The sequence below is a fragment of the Protopterus annectens genome, chromosome 5.part0, assembly GCF_019279795.1.
Source record: "Protopterus annectens isolate FY-2018-M chromosome 5.part0, PAN1.0, whole genome shotgun sequence".
Classification (NCBI taxonomy): domain Eukaryota; kingdom Metazoa; phylum Chordata; order Ceratodontiformes; family Protopteridae; genus Protopterus; species Protopterus annectens.
The window spans coordinates 524185365-524198192 of NC_056735.1; positions in this window are offsets into that span (position 1 = coordinate 524185365).

The window sequence follows — 12828 nt, forward strand, 5'->3', positions numbered from 1 at the left end:
TTGGGATTATACCATATACAACTCACACTGTATATACACATACCGCATGCGGCCCCTGCACAGTAAGACACAGTCATAATGTTATGCATTGCAAATACCATTTATCCACTTGAGGCACGTGTCAGACATGGTAACTACTGAAGGTCACAGGTCTAAATGTGTATGTGTCACACACATACATCATGTGTGCATTGCCATTGCTGGTTTAAGCAATGTCATGCATCGTTATGAACAACAACCCACACATGGTCATATTGTGTGACAACCACACGTGGCAGTTGTGGGTTTCCAAAACATACCTATCTGTGCTCTGACAGTGGTAATAGACCCAGTAGCGGAGCGCACTATTGGTATTACTGAACAATTAGCCCTGTTTCACTGTACTGATAGTGTGGTGACATCACCTGTGTTTACTGGGGGAATATGCAGCATCTGGTGTATTGTAGTAGTTGCCAAAAGGAGCTGTTCTCTCACACTTGCAATTACACACACCCTACTATCCCCCCACACCCTTGCCATTTGCAGGATTCATACTCCTACCTAACCATGTCATGACACGTGAGAGAGACGCATTAACGAAGCGCACTATTCGGAGGTTCCTCTTTTCCAACTGTACTTATAGGGTGCTGACATCATCTGTGTTTGGAAAGGGTAATGTGCATCATGTAGTGTGTCCTCCTGATTGCCAGGAAGCACATGTCTTTCATACAGAATTGCACACACACACAAACTCCCCTCATCCCAACACGCACACTTGCCATTTTCAGGTTTTAAACCCCTATTTAATTATGCTATGACACTTGAGAGAGACGCATTAGCAGAGTGCGCTATTCGGATTACTGGGAGGTTTCGTTTCTCCAGCTGTACTTATAGGGTGCTGACATCATCAGTGTTTGGAAAGGGTAATGTGCATCATGTAGTGTGTTCTCTTGATTGCCAAAAAGCACACATCTTTCATACAGAATTGCACACACACAAACTCCCCTCATCCAAACACACACACTTACAGGATTCAAACCCCTACTTAATTATGTAATGACACTTGAGAAAGACGCATTAACAGAGTGCGCTATTCGGATTACTAGAAAGTTTCCCTTCTCCAGATGTACTTATAGGGTGCTGACATCATCAGTGTTTGGAAAGGGTAATGTTCATTTGGAAAGGGTAATGTTCATCATGTAGTGTGTTCTCCTAAATGCCAAAATGTACATAGCTTTCATACAGACTTGCCAGAACACACACTCCCCTTACCTACACACCTGCCATTTGCAGGATTCAAACCCCTACCTAACTATGTTATGACACTCAAGACGGATGCATTAGCAGAGCACGCTATTCACATTACTGGGAAGTTCCCCTTCTCCTGCTGTACTTATAGGGTGCTGACATCATCAGTGCTTAGAAAGGGGAATGTGCATCCTGTAGAGTGTTTTCCCAGTTGCCAAAAGGGACATTTCCCTTACATAGACTTGCACACACACTAATCCCCCTCCACACACACTGGGGATTTGCAGGATTCAAACCCCTACCTAACTATATTATAGCACTCGAGACGGACACATTAGCAGAGCGCGCTACTCGCATTACTGGGAGGTTTCTCTTCTCCTGCTGTACTTATAGGGTGCTGACATCATCAGTGCTTAGAAAGGGGAATGTGCATCTTGTAGAGTGTTTTCCCATTTGCCAAAAGGAGCATTTCTCTCACACAGACTTGCACACACACTAACCCCCCCTCCACACACACTGGGCATTTGCAGGATTCAAACCCCTACCTAACTATGCGATGACACTTGAGACAGACGCATTAGCGGAGCACGCTATTTGCATTACTGGGAGGTTTCCCTTCTCCTGCTGTACGTATAGGGTGCTGGCATCATCAGTGTTTAGAAAGGGGAATGTGCATCCTGTAGAGTGTTTTCCAAGTTGACAAAAGGGACACTTCCCTCACACACACAGCAACCCCGCTCACCCACACACACTGAGCATTTGCATGGTTCAAACTCTTACCTAACTATATTATGACACTTGAGAGAGACGCATTAGCAGAGCGTGCTATCCGAATTACTGGGCATCTGTTCTGCACCTGCAGTATTTATAGGGTGCTGACATCTTTATTTCTACATAGGTATGTAAATCTAGTACTACCTGTCAGGTGGGGGATAGCATATATATGCATTTGCAGCCACCTACTCCAGGGTCAGATATGCACATCGCACTGGCAGGTTATGTTCTATACCATGCTTCGTGACCACAGAACCTGTAACACACAACACAACCAGTCCAGAACACCCCTCCCACATCCAGGACATACACTTTGCTTCCCTGGGAACAGTGCTGGGATATGCAGGTGTTCACATACACCATTCCAGTTGTTAACATCAGGTACAGGCATATTGTGTGTGGAAACTACTCAGGCCTCTACAACATTACCCTACAGCCACTACAATTTGTGGGTCCATGTGCTATGGCAGAACCACTCACCACAGCCACATGGGGGAATACATATTGCACCTGTCCATCTGCAACATGGGTACTCACTGTTCCACACCAGCGGTAGACCACCATTGTTGATACCTGACCATACCCACCTTTCCCTGGACATCCATATCCCATCCCCACCCCCAGGCATGGTTGTCACTGCAAACAAACTGTATTTAGCACAAGCAGACTCTACACTTGTGAAGACTGGGGTGGAAGACTTCAAAGGACCCATGCTGGGGGACTATACTGGCCACTCTGCATAATCCTTGACAATTGCATTATATGTGCATGTGTAAGGTTTGCATTGATCATGCTATCCCACATATACCCATGACCGCTCCACAACAGGACACCTGTCATGTGTACACCCACCATATATGAGCTGTCCAACAGACAGAGTGAGCTAATACATTGCAGAGCTGTAGCCCACAGAGGGAGGACATCTCTGAACAGTACCGACATGACACTTCAATCCCACATAATCATCATAACACAGTGTTGACAGTGAAATTGTCCAGACAATGCAGATAGGGCTCCCCTCAGTCTGTTATTGATGCCCACTTACTTTTAGAGGTCCTCAGCAACCCTCTTCCAGCACACACCAACAACATGGATGTGGCTTAGCACATTCAAACCCTGGGATCTCCATTGTGTCCCTGCTTGACAGAGGCACAGCACACTAGCCTCACATGATGCCTTCTGTGACCTACTTTACAGTGGCACAGTAGCCTACTGTACTGGGGATGCAGATGCCAAGCACACTCTGGCTAAGCTGTCATTCCCTAGGGCAAACAGCCTAGTATTGACCTCTACACCCATATATTTAATTGTCAGATGCACAATATTTGTTGCTGTTAGACTGTTTGCAGGTCTTTATTGCCATAGCATTCCCTGTTTCTATGAATAACTTGTTTATCTGTGGAAGATGTTTGAATATGAGGGGGATCTACTATATCACTTATGTCTCTGTAGTCATTTACTGTGTGCACTGGGCAGATTGCTGTGTTGTGGTTGGTTCCTGGAATGACAAGTATAAATACCAGATATGTGTGGCCAACTGCTAAACGGAGATATGGCCTAAGTGTGTGAGCATGCCCAGTTCAGCCTTTTCATGGCATGTTGTCTGACATATGCCTCATTTATCAAAGTGTACGAGAATGCCCAGTGTGAGCTTTCGATATGTTGAACTCTGCATTCCACCACATATTTGGGTGAGTGTGAACTTCAACAATATCCCACGTTTATGGGTGTGTGTTGGGTGTCATGTTGTGTACTTACTGACCAACTGCTTCGTGTCTGAACACAACAGGGATTATACTGTGCCTGCAGGGATTGCATAGGATACTTTGCATACAGTTGTCAACATCCTTTCATACTGACCTAACACTGTAGTACCGTATAGTGTACTGATTCAGTACTTTCACTGTGGTGGACAGTATCCTGGGCTTTAGTCCTATCACTGCTTTAAATCTTCATAGTGAGCACAACAGACTGTGTAGGGGCCAGTTGTGCACATATGACCATGGGGGCATTATGTTCAGATATGGACTACCTAAACCAGGCTTGTCCAACATTGGTAGTGTATTCCACAACATAGGTGGACATTGGCAAACACTAGCGATGTGCCCTAGGCCATTTTTGATGCTAGTCAGAGAGTGTGTTTGTCCTTCGACACACATTGTAACTGGAGTTTGCCATGACATATGTCATGGTTAGTATACTGTGCCTCCGTCTACCTGTGACACAACAGTGATACCCAGGGTAAACCTACCATCTCCCATCCACTCATCAAGATTCCTCTTGAGGAGTGTCGATGGGTGACTCTCTGGCTAACCTGTACTGGGAGTTTACTCAAGAGTGGGGGTGGCTTCTGTGTTATGGATCATTCAGTACAGGTTGTCCTATGTATGTCAGTGCTGGGGTTCAGGTCTCTCATGTGCATAGCTCACTGCCATTCAGATTGTACAAGGTGCAGCATGTTCATTGATTCCAGCTTGGACATGGCTTTATACATCAGGCACAGCTTGCCTCTGGGTGGGCAGTATGGCAGTGTGTGGAGCTGCAGTTTGTTTAATCAGGCAACACATGGCATCTGTTCAAGCTCTTTGCTACTCCTGGTGAGGTACTGTTGTGGACTTTACAGTTGATGGAGGTGTCTGCTGAGGTACATCCCACAGGGGCTATTGTAGTCAATTGTAACGCTGATGAAGGATGACTGCAGAGCCACAGTGACCTCCCCTTATCTAGATCTGACAACCTTCATGATTAGGTGGGTATATGGTATGTTTCTGTGAACACTACAGCCACATGTTTGTCCAATGCAGGATATCTATCACCTTGTGTCCCCAGGTCTCTCATTACATGTTAGGTACGTAATGGGTTAACACCTATGTGGTAATTGGTGGGCACTTACTGTATATCCATGGTGGTTGACTATACACATTTCTGCAATTAGCTTGCTGGCATGGCTATGGCACCAGTTGTCTGTTTCTATGTGGCCCTTTTGTGGGTTGCTTGTGTCAGCTGGGGGTCAGATATGGTGGGCAGTTTGTACTCCTCTGCATACATGTTCAGTCACAGTCCTTCCATGTTGGCCTGTACCTATGGGACATATATACGGAACAATGGAGGTCCCAGGACCAAGCCTTGTGGGATGCCATTTATATCTGGTTTGTAGTCTGACATGGATGCAGCATGTCTGACCATGTCAGTTCTGTCCTTGGTCTGGTTTGCAACCCCTCTACTGACATAGGGGTTTATATTTAAGCTGGTGAACATATCCATACTGAACACGTAGGGTATTGTATGGAAGCATTTACACTGTCCAGCTACGCTGTGTGGACCACATTGCCCTCATCAATGACCTTAATGGCTGTTTCAACTGGGTCAAACATGTTTAGGGGCAGGATCTGCACTTATGACAGCCACACTGGGTAGGGTCTGGTGTCAGTAGGTCCCCGACAGCTTTATGTCAGCGGTACATGCTGATCCTTTCCATAGCTGTGCAGACCAAGCTTGTCAGGATCCTGGGGTGGTAGTTTGCAGTATCCATTCAGGCAACACCTTTGTTGAGAAGGACCACTGTTGTTGTACACTGCTCTTTGGGTACATATCATGTGGTAAGGCTGACATTGAGCAGTAGTGTGATTTGGCATTCCATTCTTCTTGTAGTCCATGTTGGACTCAGCCCAGGACACCATCTCATACCTCTGTTGCTGTGTGTTTTGCTTTGTAGATGATGGCTGTTACCTCAGCATCTGCAATGTCAGGGGGCCAGCAGTCTGCTGGGATAGATATTTTGCATTCTGGGGGGGGGGGGGGTTTGCACTGCACCTGTCAGGTTGTATGTTGGCAATATGTGTGTGTGTTTGGTAATGTTGTTTGCAATATTTGTGTGATTCGGGGCATATCTATGAATTCCCAACATGGTTCCTAACATCAGTTGAGTAAGCCTTGTGATTATCCTTAGTGTCCTGCACAATTTGTATTTTCATACGTTCATAGGTTCATACTAGGCTATCCACCCTAGGGCATTTGTAAGCCTAGCCAGAATGTGTGTGTCTTTCGCCGCCCCTTGCTATGTGAATAGTATGGCCATTTATGATTTACTTTACTTTGCCTCTGTCTGGACGTGACACAGTGAAGACCCCCAGTGTACATCTACGATCATCCATCCACTTGGCAATATTCCTGTTGAGGGGTGTCAGTGAGGGGCTCTGCCTAACATGGAGTGGGATCCTGTTCCAGGGTGTGGGGAGCCTCTGGGTTATGTATCTGTCCCTCCAGCACATCCTATTTCATTATGTGTTGAGGTTGACATCTGTCACTCTCACAGCTCCAATGGCTTTGATTTCCTGGGGTGGAGCATGTCCATTACTCCTGTGTTGGACATGGCCTTGTACAACAGACATACAATGTCTCTGTGTAGGCAGTATGTGACTGCATTCAGCTGGGGTGTCTACAGCCAGGCAGCATATGACATATATTTGAGACCCTTTATCCTCTTGGTGAGGTACCTTTGAGGTCTTTCTAACCGCTGCAGGTGTCAGGTAAGGTACATCCCATATGAGTCATTGTACTAGATTATGGGTCTGATAAGAGAACAGTACAGGGGCACAATGACCTATGTTGATGTAGATGTGAATCCTTTCATGATACGGTGTCCAATATAGACAGTCTTCCTAGCCACATTGGCAATGTGAGTGTCACATAACAGGTTACTGTCCACTTGTGTCCCTAGGTCCCTGATTACTCCTTGCATACATAATGGTTTACCAACCTATTTGGCAATTTGTGAGTACCTTGTTTGGTATTTGGTGGGACATTCATACTGTCCAGTGTCTTCAGGACATCTGGGTGGGGTTCCTGTGTGTGAGAGTGTGGTTTGCCGCATGCTACAGACTGTACAGCAGTTTTGACTACAGTTAGGTGCACATGGGTGGTTTCCGCTGCTTCGTGCATTTTCAGTTACCTGGCCGTATGGGTGTCTGTGCTGCATATGGATACTCCCCCTCTTTTGATGTTTTGGACCAGGTTTTGGGGCCATAACGCATGATATGAGGTATAACCTGGTAGTGCTGGTGTGCTGTCAGTAGGCTTGCAGCAGATTTCTGTCACTGCACAGACATCGATGTTCTCCATACTGGGAAGGGCCTCAGGAGCATGCATATTGTGGTTTACACATCTGGCTTTGGTCAGCATTACCCTTATGTTTCTTACCACTTATGTTTTCTAGGGTGGTGGGTTAGTCTTTTCAGCCTTGCCTACGTATGGCTCTATGGAAGTGGCAAAAGCCTTATCCAATATCCAGACGCCCAGGGGTAACAGGTGCAAGCCATCCCTGGAACAGCAGCATGGCTTGTCATGCATGACATCTCAAGCAGACAGACATTAGATCCTCTTGGACTGACAGCTGTAATTGTGCCACCTGTTAAAGCTGATCATTCTGTGTTTGTACTGTGGCATCATTCTTGGTGAGGGTTGGATGCTGCAAACGGCCAGTATCATACCGGCCTGGAGTACATACTCAGAGAGCTCATCCATGTCTCTTTTCATGTAGTCCAGGGAGGTACATCTCAGGTCATTCACACCAGCATGGACAATGACTGCATCATATTTCTACTTGCTTTGGGGTGACCTGCGTACTTGTGTTATGTGGCGTATTGTAGCAGCCTACAGGCAGCTTACTGTACCCTTTCCCTTGTTCAGTCTGGTGAGTAGGACAGCAGTGTGTCTGCCTATAGAGACACCTATTACAACTGTATCAGGCATGTTGTCTCTCCTTCTGGCCTGTGACTGTTTGGCACAACAACTTTGTGTACTATGTGCTGCATGTGCTATGTTTGGAGGTTGTGGTTGCTTGGGGGTCTGCTTTGGAGGCCTCTGTTGGTGTGGTGTGTTTGTAATTAGGGCCTCCGGGAATGTTTTTCTGTGTTTATGCGTTTGGTTTACGGTTGTGATAGGTCTATGTGGGACTGGGTTTGTGGTGTGTGTGGTTACCTTCTCCTCCTGACTAGTTTTGACAGTACTGAGTTGGAGGAGCTCAGCCTCCGGTTTGGATAAATGGTTGCATCTCTCACATATATTTGTATTTATTGGGGGGAGTTGAGGGTTGTCTGTGTACTTGGGGCAGGTGTAACATTGCCTCATGATTCACAGATTCTACTTGTTGTAGCTGGCCTTAGTGGATTGTATGTGTGGACATATTTTATTGCCATACTACTGATCAGTGATTACTTCCCTTTTTATGTTTGCTCTATCATGTAGTAGCTTCCTCATTTTCTTGCATGGTTTGGTAATGGCTGGAGTCCAGCATGCCAGATGCCTGCATGTATGGCATTGTGTCTTGTTGTTATTTGTGATTGCATAATCCAAGCATTCCTGGCTGTGTTCATGGAATGCCTGTATAACAGGTTCTGCGCTGTGTCCCATATTTTGCACCTGCACAGGGCCTTTAATGGATTCCACATCAGTTTGGAGGGGTGCAACTTATGCTTTACACATGTTTTTCACTGTGGTTTTCTGGCCAGGGACTGTGGTCAGGATGTGTATAATCAGTGTGATTACTCTATGGTCTGGTCTTACCAGTGAGGGATACACTTCTCATCTTGCCATCCAGTACACATGTTGCTGATTATCACATCCAGTATGCTTACCCCTCTTGTGGGAGTGGTACGTTGTTCCTGGGCATTTTGGTTTATGGATTCTAGGAACTTTTCTCCTACAGTGTTGGTGCTGGTATAATGCTCCCAGTGTATGTCTGGGTATTTTCAGTCAACCAATATAATGTGGATTTGGGGGGCTTGATATATTCATGTATTTCAACATAGGCCAGGTGCAGTTCCTGGTGTAAGGACAGTAGTCTGTAGCAGGCTATATACTGGGAGGCGGTTTTAGCCACTGGTACTTGACCATGGCTAGTCCATGCTGCTTCTTGTTGTGGTACCAACATGGGGGTGTGGTTATCCTTGACAATTATTGCTAGTCACCCTCCTTTTGTAGCTTGTTCCATGTTTTGAGGCTGTACAGCACAGTATGAGGTGTAACCTGGTAGTGTTAGGGTGCTGATGTGAGCCTTGACCCAGTTTTCTATTACAGGACAGATATCAACATTCTCCATACTGTGTGTGTTTACACTGCACGCATCTTGCTGTTTAGACTTCTGGCATTGGGTAGCATTACATCTAGGTTCCTATCCCTTGTGGTACCTATGAAGGTGGGTTTGTGTTTTGAGACTTACCTATTCAGGGCATGCTGTGGGTACTGACAGCCTTTGCCAGTATCCATGAGGCCTGGACTGATAGGTGCACGCCACCCCTAGCAGGTGGTGCATCATGTCATGCTCAGCATGTCATCCCAGGCTGGAACACATTGGCTCCCCTTTGACTAACTGCATTACTTCAGCCAATTATTGCAATTGATCATCCCATCGCCATATTGTGGCTTCATGCTTGGTAAGGGTGGATGTTAGTCCTCAAGTGTGCATATAGTACATGGTGTTACATTATTTAACACATGGCATTCATGCCTCAGGTGGTGCTGCAGGGCTGCCTCTGTCGGATGCACATATTACACTCCCTGTACATGTTTGAGAGCAGGTCATGTCATTTTAGACATCCCTGTTATTAATTGAGCGAGTTAGAGAGGGGTATCATTCCCAGGGTTCCTACTGAGCCAGTGTATGTGCTATGCATTGCCTGTTTGCCAAGGCCATGGCATACGGGGCACACCTCCTTCTGCCTACTGGGGCAGGCTCAGGTTGTTCCTCCTCCGAGTCACACTCTGCCTGTGATGGCCTTAGCAATGGTGGGGGGCTGTTTGGGGGGGCTGTTTGGCCCAGCCCTATGCTGGTCCTGCTGCAGCTGTTTTCGCACGATCATATTAAGTAGCATAGCACATAGCATGACAATTTGGGCACATGTAGTTGGTGAGTACTGCAAGGCTCCACCAGATGTGTCCAGACACCGGAACCGTGACTTGAGCAGCTCAAACACATGCTCTATTACATTATGTGTTTGTGCGTGTGCCTCATTATGGCGTTCCTGTTCAGGTGTGTGTGCGTTTCTGATGGGTGTCATCAGCCACGGCTCCAGTGCATAACCTGCATCCCCCAAAAGGTGTCCGTGTGGGATGTCCCCATTGGCAAATGTCTGGTACAGCTGCGTCAAATGCCAGATGTGGGAATCATGGTAGCTCCCAGGGCAGCCAGCACACACATTCATTATTATGCCCTGGGCATCACACATGACCTGGCAGTTGATGGAGGGGAAGCCCTTGCGGTTAATGTAGGCCCTACCATGCTCACCAGCTGGTGCTTTGATGCGTATGTGCGTGCAGTCTATTGCACCCACTACCTCAGGGTATTCCGCTATTTGCTGGAAGAGATGCATATTGCTGGCCAATACCTCACGGGCATTGGGGAAATATACATGATCACCGACATGTGCTGACATGGCATCCAGGAACTGGTGCAGTACCCTGGAGGCTGATGCCTGTGATATCCCCATCATATCACCAGTTGGTCTCTGGAAGGTACCTGTTGCTAGTATTCTTAGGCCAACACATACCTTGGTTTCCACTGGGATGGGTTCCCCTCTGTTGGTTCTGTGTGTGAGGCGTGGCCTGCACAGCTCGACAATTTGCTGCAGGAGGTTTCTGTCCACTCTATAGCGCTCTACTATTTCCAGCTCATGTAACCCGGGGTAGGTGACCCTGGGCCTGTACACTCTTCTCCGTCTCCTCACTGTGGGTTGTCTGGCACCATCTCCATTGTCACCACCCTCAGCAAGTCGCCTATGTCTCATTATGACAGTTATGGCAGCCCCTAGCATTTCTGCTCTGAGTTCAGCTTTTTCAGTTTTCACTTCTAATAGCTTACTCCTGTCTTGCAGTGTCTCTTGAGAGATACATCCTGCACTGCTGTTTGCAGAGTTTTAAGTGCTTGGCTGAGCTACTATTCTGCCTGTGTAATTGCCTGCTGCTAATTGTTTTCACCTGCTAGCTCCAGCAGTATTCCCTGCTAGCTTCTTACTAATTCTGTTGCTTCCTTTTTCCTTTATGTTTCCTCAGGGGGGAGCAACGTGCATAAGAGCAGAAACACGCTCACAGTGGCTTACACATGCGCACACATGCTTACAAGGTTCAGAATCTGCTTATTTGGGTTAAAACGCATGCACACCAGCGCAAACAGTGTTACAACTCTGCCAACAGGCTCCCACATGCTCAGTCTGCCCTACACGTGCGCACACTAGCGCAAACAGTCTTACAAGTCTACCAACACGCTCCCACATGCTCAGTCTGCCTTGCATGCACCCACACTGTCCTACTCGCTCCTCATGGCGTGCACACATGCGCATGCATGCCCAGCAAGAAACTTTGGTATAAGTAACAGTGTACACCTTCCATTTCTTGACTTTCCCATGCTTATCTTGTGGCACTCCTCTTTCCATGGTCTAAGTATGTCATCTGTCATGTAACACTGACCTCCAATGAACTGCATTTCTTTCTACCATTCCCCCCTGTGATGTCACCTATCTCCTACTCTATTCCTCCCCCTTATGTATCTCTTACACTACTCAGAATGTGCTCATTTGCTATGGGACTGTGGGATTCAGTATCCTAACCCTCATTTACATCAGATTGCCTACTAATGCTTAGTTACATGTCTTAGACTCAGCTTCCCCCCTTAGCAACCACTAAATGGTGGCCATGTTGTTTTTGGTCTGCTGGTCCCTGCATTGGCATTCCATGTATTGCATAAAACCCACATTTGTGGGTTTATAAACTTCATTTTTATGTTTTATACAGTGCAGCCCATTTGCGCGGGGCTGCGCTGCATTTAAACATTTAATATTTGCATTGGGATACCTTGCCAATGGCCACATATTTGGCCATTGGCATGCTGCCTGACACATATGCACCCTTTATTTGGAGCTGACATGGCTCCATTGTGATTTTTGCAGAAACGTACTCAGTTGTCAACTGAGTACATTTCTGCAGCTAAAACAGCTCTTACACGGGCTGATTTCTGTTTTGTGGATCGCTACTCTACCTCATTTGCATGCCTTTCGGTTGCAAGTGAGGTATTTAGCATATCCACGCCCAGTCCGTGTAAGAGACGTTTTAGATGGTCTCTTACACGGAGTTTCGGGCTGTTCCTGGATCACAAGGCTTGCATGGAGTGTTACACGTCTCTTACACTCCATGCAAGCCTTCATGAATCCTGCCCAATATAAAACAAACAAGGTGGGAGTTTGTGCCCCCTACACCCCCCTAACTATATATACTAACTCCAGGATCGCACTACAGTGGGGTAAAGAGCATATACTTTTTACTTGCCTTACAGTACTCTACACAGTGCCATACATACTAAGTTCAGTTACAGTGAAATGAGATTCAGTGAAATGAGTTTTCAGTAATTTGTGTTTTCAGCAAAGTGTTCTGAGTGAAATGAAATTCAGTGAAATGAGATTCTACGAAACAAAGTAGACCCATATATGTGTCTATAGAAATATATATATATATATATATATATATATATATATATATATATATATATATATATATATATATATATATATATATATATATATAAATCCTATGAACCAAAAATCCAGCACTATAACACAGTAAATGAACCCAAATGGGTAGAATAAAAATCAGAACACACAGTTGAGCTTCATATAGTTCTTTAATGTCCGACCAATCTGCCATGTCCAACACAAACCTAGGTTTCGCCAACTGGCGTCATCAGCGTGTACTTCCGGAAGGGAAAAGCCCCATTTTATACACTTATGGGCTTCTTAAAGTAACTTCATACTAAAGAAAACCAATTTTATAGACCCTCAT